This window comes from Hordeum vulgare, chromosome 4H, assembly GCF_904849725.1.
Source record: "Hordeum vulgare subsp. vulgare chromosome 4H, MorexV3_pseudomolecules_assembly, whole genome shotgun sequence".
Lineage (NCBI taxonomy): Eukaryota > Viridiplantae > Streptophyta > Magnoliopsida > Poales > Poaceae > Hordeum > Hordeum vulgare.
This window is the reverse complement of record NC_058521.1, coordinates 82,416,040-82,422,534: the sequence shown is the minus strand read 5'-3', so window position 1 is coordinate 82,422,534 and position 6,495 is coordinate 82,416,040. Positions and strand designations below refer to the sequence as shown.

At 48.5% G+C, this 6,495-nt stretch overlaps 1 pseudogene; it reads right to left on the bottom strand.

The window, feature by feature from the left end:
* Positions 1-498: 498 nt before the first annotated feature.
* On the bottom strand, positions 499-5,866 carry LOC123450300 (annotated as a pseudogene).
* Between the last annotated feature and the right edge of the window lie 629 nt (positions 5,867-6,495).

Here is a 6,495-nt window from a genome sequence, read left to right as displayed (position 1 = left end):
CAAATGCGAGATATGATCGAACTGTAGTCAGATCTCTGATAGATTCACATAATTGGCTGCCGGTTTTTGGACAAGATATCTCTCATAATTGGGGGGAACCTAATTGGGGTGGTGCACTATTTGGGAGATCTTTAGTACTGTTAAGATACCAGAATTTAATCGCATGCTGTATACATTCAGGTAGGCAAGCAGGAGAGCTGGATGGGCGCACCCGTGTTGAAGTCGAAGACTAGAGAGAAACAGAATAAATCACACCGTGGGATATCATCTTTGCTTGTACTAAATCAACGACATTAATAGAAATTGATGGGAGTATTCCACAGATGAAAATCAGGTATTGAGAAAGTTGGGCCGAAAAATCAGGTCCAATAGATTCCTAATTACGAAAAATACTAATGACCCCCAATAAGGCAGTCCAACTTCAACAATATTTAGTAGAAAATGACCTCTCCGCAATATGAGCCCCAATCATATTATGTCAACGTCGCCCGCCAAAACTCACTGCACCTCCGGGCTGACGACCACCGTGCCGCCATTTCCGCCGTCTTTCGCCCACCCACCGTCGCCGATCGCCGTGCCACTGTCGCCCACCACCTCATTACCACTGTTAATACGGCGCTGTGGTTGCCCGCCCCATGCTGCTGCAATGTACTTTCTCCGTCTCAAAATTCTTGTGTTAGGTTTGTCTAAAAGTAGATATATCTAAATATTAAAACGTGACTAGATACATTCATATCTAGACAAATATAAAACAAGAATTTTGGGACGAAAGGAGTATTACAATACTACCTTGTAAAATCATTCTTACTTTTATTTTATTTTTTAAAACGGAAAAATCGATCTCATCATATGAGTGAAAAGAAAGCATTCATGTTCTGGGAGCCAAACATGGCTGGCCCGCACACCATGGTTGCTGAACCTGATCAGGTGCATGCTGCATGTGCGTGTTTGCCTTTTTCGCTTTGGATGTGTAGCCCTTGCATTCGCAACACGTGGCGTACCACTTTACCCGTGTAGCTCAGTTACTGCTGCACATGGAATGCGTGAGAGCATTTTCAGCAGTCCGGCCCTACATGACTTGAAATAGCGTCTTCTGGAAGACTAAGAGCAACTCCGATGAAACGATCCAAACAAACGGTGATCTTGTCCTCGTTCGCTTTTTATCCGTTTGGATCCACCATCCGTCCGGTGTTCGTCGTGTTTTAGATATGGGTCGACAGCGTCCAACGTGCTGATCCATATATGCCGACGTGGACGGCTGGCCGTTCTATTTTGCATGAATTTACATAGTTTGAATCAAATAACATAATTTGGACCGAATAAAATAGCATAGTTATTACGAGCCGAATAAAAATAAAAATGTCTCACATAGTTCTCACATAGTTTTACAAACGAATAAAAGAAGATAAATTCGGTTGCCAACATGAGCCCACATATGCTCAACAAAATCATTTTGCAGTTGCACGTGAGTTTCCTAATCACACATGTCTTGATGAAATTGGATGAACTGTTCAAACGTTGCCGCTCCTCCATGCTCATGCACAACATTGTCGTCCTGAAACTGAAACCCTTGATCATACAGACGTTCCGGGCGCTCGTCTTCTACGATCATATTATGCATGATGACACAAGCAGTCATCACCTCCCACAGTTTCTGCGTGCTCCAGGTATTTGCAGTATACCGAACGATGCCCCATCGAGATTGCAAAACACCAAAGGCACGCTCGACATCCTTCCTAGCACTCTCTTGTTCTTGGGCAAATCTTTTCCTCTTCTCTCCGACAGGGTTGGGTATTGTCTTGACAATAGTGGTCCACCGAGGATAGATACCGTCACCCAGGTAGTATCCTTTGTCGTAGTTGTGGCCGTTGACAGTAAAGGTCACCGGTGGGCTGTTGCCTTCGGCAAGCCTAGCAAACAACGACGAGCGCTGAAGCATGTTGATATCATTGTGTGATTCGGCCATGTCAAAGAAAGAGTGCTAGATCCAGAGATCTTCAGACGCCACGGCCTCTAGTATGGTAGTGCAAGCCCTGACATGGCCCTTATACTGCCCTTGCCAAGCAGAAGGGCAGTTCTTCCACTCCCAGTGCATGCAGTCTATGCTACCAAGCATCCCTGGGAAGCCCCTGCTAGCATTCATCGCCAACAAACGGGTTGTATCCTCAGCAGTCGGCTCTCTCAAGTACTCAAGGCCAAACACAGCAATAACAGCCTTGTAGAACTTATACATGGACTCTAGGCAAATAGACTCGCTCATACGGACGTACTCGTCAATGAGATCACCGGGCACTCCGTATGCAAGCATTCGGATGGCGGCAGTGCATTTCTGATAAGAGGTAAAACCCATCTTGCCAACGGCATCCTCTTTGCACTCAAAATAGTCATCATAGCCCACCACCCCCTCTCTAATACGGTTGAAAAGATGCCTACTCATACGGAAACTTCGGTGAAATTTTTTATGTTTGAACAACGGGTTTGTTGTGTCAAAGTAGTCCTTCGAAAGAAAGAAATGCCCGCTCTCTCGGTTGCGATTCAACGCCAGAATATGGCCCGGAATGGATCCACGGAACAACGGCCGCTGGCTGTTGAGGTGGTGATGGACCAACACGACAGCCAATATCTCCTCATCGTCATTGGACGACGAATAGTTGGAGTCGCAAAGGAAATTGTGAAAAAAGAACTCGTCGACGGAGTCCATTTTGTACCTTGGCAAACTGTCGAACAACTTGCGGGCGTCGATGAAGGAGACGACCGGCGAAGGGAGTCGTGGCGCGCACTGACCAGCTAGCTGCCTTGCCAGCGTTCGACGAGTGGGCCGGCGTCCGACGAGCGTGCCGGTGAGGATCTGGTCGGGCGACGAGGCGGCTTCTTGGTCGGGGGTGGGCTGTGTGGTGGGGGGCGTGGGGGTGGGAAGGAGTCGGCTCCCCGACGGCAAGACGGTGGCGGCGGGCGACGTGGGACTGGGCGACGTTGTTGGGCCGATGTGGAGGCGCCGACAGCTGGCAGAGTCGCTGGCAAAAATGGGCGGCGGCATCGACGATGAAGGAGGCGGGCGAGGGTTGGATGGGGGGGGGCAATGTGCCACCGACCAGTGGGTCCGGGGGAGGAGAAGGCGAGCATGCTCGCGTCCGTCGCGTGTCCGCGGCGACGCAAATCCGGCTCAAAAATGGGTTGGGAATGGGTCGCCCGCGGACGAAAACAGGACACGCGTCCGTTTGGGTCGGCGCGTTGGGCCGCCTTTTGTGTCCGCACCGACCCAAACGGACAACCGCAGACGAAATGGGTCGCCCCATTGGAGTTGCTCTAACCGACGCTATTTTTGCCATGGAGAGAGGGTGTAAGGGGGTTCGGATTCCCAGCCGTCGCCTTAAGTTCAGCCCCTAGCCGCCAATTTCAAACTCAAAATCGGTCCAAATTCGACACAAATTCGCCACAAATTCGACACACTTCGTCAATAGTTTAACAAAAAAATAATTTTTACCACATAGTTCATCATAGAAATCGATACAAATCAAGTAGTTCAACGAAGCAATATCATAGTTCGAACAAAAACTAAAACACATCGAACTAGACGTTACCCTTGTGCCTTTATAGGTGATCTTCTAGATCGTGTTGTAGTTCTTGATGCATGTGTGGGTCTCGGATCTCCTGACACATATTGAGGAAGACAGCCCATTCTGTCCATACCTGGTGATCAACAACTGCAAGTGGACCCTGCCTGAAATATGGCTCAGTGTCAAATATTGGCTCCTCCTGCTCGCTGTCAATGATCATGTTATGCAAGATGACATAGCAATTCATCACCTCCCACATTTGAGATTTTGAGCAGGTCGGAGCAGGATACCGGTCAATAAAAAATCGAGATTGGAGCACAGCTAAATCCCGCTCGACATCCTTCCCACCAGCCTCCTCACACTTAGCAAAGTAGGAGTTCTTGCCTCCTCGTACATGGTTTGAGATAGTCTTCACAAATGTGGACCATCTAGGATAGATGCCATCTGCTAGGTAGTATCCCTTATTGTAGTGGCGCCCATTGACCTTGAAGTTCACTTGAGGAGCATGACCTACAATAAGCTTGGCAAAGACATTCGAGAACTGCAGTACGTTGGTGTCATTTTGAATTCCTCGCATACCAAAGAAGGAGTGCCAAATCCTGAGGTCATGTGTAGCCACTGCCTCAAGTACCACACTCAAGCTCCTTCGACGCCTTTGTACATCCCCTGCCAAGGAAATGAACAATTTTTCCATGCCCAATGCATTGCAGTTGATGCTTCCAAGCATCCCAGGAAATCCTCCTGTTGCATTGTGTGCTAGGATCCGAGCAGTGTCTTCAGCATTGGGTGATCGCAAGTACTGTGGTCCAAACACTGCCACCACTACCCTGCAAAACTTGTACAAATACTCAACGTTGGTGGACTCGACCATGCGTCCATAGTCTTCTTGTATATCACCGGGAGCTCCGTATGCAAGCATCCTCATAGCTGCCATGCACTTTTGGAGGGAGGAGAATCTAACTCTGTCGGTGCAATCCTTCTTGCAAATGAAATAGATGTCGAAGTCCCGGATAGAGTTCACAATCTTATGGAAGAGCTTCCGGTTCATCCGATAACGCCGCCAAAATACTTCCTCGCCGTGCAGTGGAGCATCGGTGAAGTAGTCGGAGCAAGCAATAGCCCTCCATTCGATGCTTTTGCTTGCTCTTGCGGCGGCCCGACGCTTAGCCACCTCGACGCGGCTTCACATTGTTTGCGAATAGGCTAGCCAGAGTGGCGAGGATCATGAGGTGTTCTTGGTCGTTGGTGTTGGCCTCAGCTTCCTCCTCCATCAAAGCCGAGAACGGCTCCTCGTCGTCGGAGTCTTTCGCCGAATAGGAAATTCGTGGAACACCCACGGGAGTGGTGGGTGGCCAGCCACCGGTATCCGTGCCTGCATGGTCGAAGTCCTGGAGAGCTCGCCCAGGCGCCGAATGGAGGTTGTCGCGACGAATCCCTTTCTTTCTGGCTGGGGAATGGCCTTTCTAGTGGGGGAGCAGCGGCTCTCGGCAAGTGGGTGGCGCCGGAATCGGCATGGCGGCCAAAGGGGAAGTGTCATCCTGCCATTCGCGGGTCAAATCTAGGCGAGGAAAATGTGTTTTTTGCCTGTTAGTGGTGGCCCATGCGACAGTTTTCCTTCTGCGAGAGCCCCCAAGTGCCCCTAGTGGGCTGGGTTCCGCCTGGGACCGTTGGGCCAAAAATGGGCCGAACCAGCGGAATTCGGCATCCTAGGGACGCGACTGGGTTGTTTGTTTGGCACTGGCAGTTAAAAGGGGTCTGGGTGGGTCTGTTGGGGGGGGGGGGGCTGGAGATGCTCTAAGTGCTCTCATTATATAGTGCCAACAACCCACATGTTTACTACATCATCCGTCTACAGAAGGGGCATTGGAATTAGTCTCGAACACGAATGCAGAAAGGCGTAATCCAGCACTATCTTTTTTTCTTTTTACAAATACATTTCAATAAATTTTCAAATAAAACAAACAAAATTCTTGCAAACACGACATATTTTATATAAACGGGTCGAAGTTCATTTAAACTAGGATAACTTTTACATAGAGCCCAAGGATATTTTGTTGGATGAACTAAAAAACCATAAAACTAACACCCAAAACTACTCTATACTTGACGGCGACCTCGTAGGCCATGTCGAGCAGGCCGGCTCCTCCTCCTTCGTGGTCATCGCTCGATCCAAAGTCAGTGCCATTGTAGTCGAGCTTCACATGGAAGAAGGTGGCGTGGTCACGACAGGGCTTCCTGGCAGCCGTGTCACGCTTGCGGATGATCCTCTCCGCTTGCTCTTGGGTCGTGCGTAGTGCGGTGATACTCATGATCTTTGTTGGGTTTTCCGTGAAGAGGAACAGGTAATCGCAGCACGGAGTGGGTAAGTATTTCCCTCAGTTATGAAACCAAGGTTTATCCAACCAATAGGAATAGCAATCCACAACCATCTTCAGCGACTGCTCATAAAAGAACAAACAACTTGCACCCACGCGGGCAAGAGGGTTGCCAATCCCATTGGTCCCTGATATTTGCAAGCGAATGCCATGTGTAGATAATTGTATATAATTGTAAAATGAAAAAAATAAAACTAAATAAATGGCAGCAAGGTGTTGGAGGTTTTGGCAATATGTTGTGAATAGACTCGGGGCATATCCATCTGTGAGGAAAATAAGCATACAGTGGGTAAACAAATTACTGTTGGGCAATTGATAAAAGAGCGGATCCTTATGCGATTTTCACGACAATGATTATGTAAATATAGGCATCACATCCATAAACAAATAGGCCGAATCCTGCCTGCACCTAATACTATTACTTCACTTCAAGAGCACTTCTATGCTTGCCTGTCTACCTATTAAGTTCATGACAAACGAAGTAATGCTTGGAGCAAGATGACATGATGTAGACAAGGTAAACCCCATCGTTTCACACTTAGTAAAAGCAACACAAAGACACA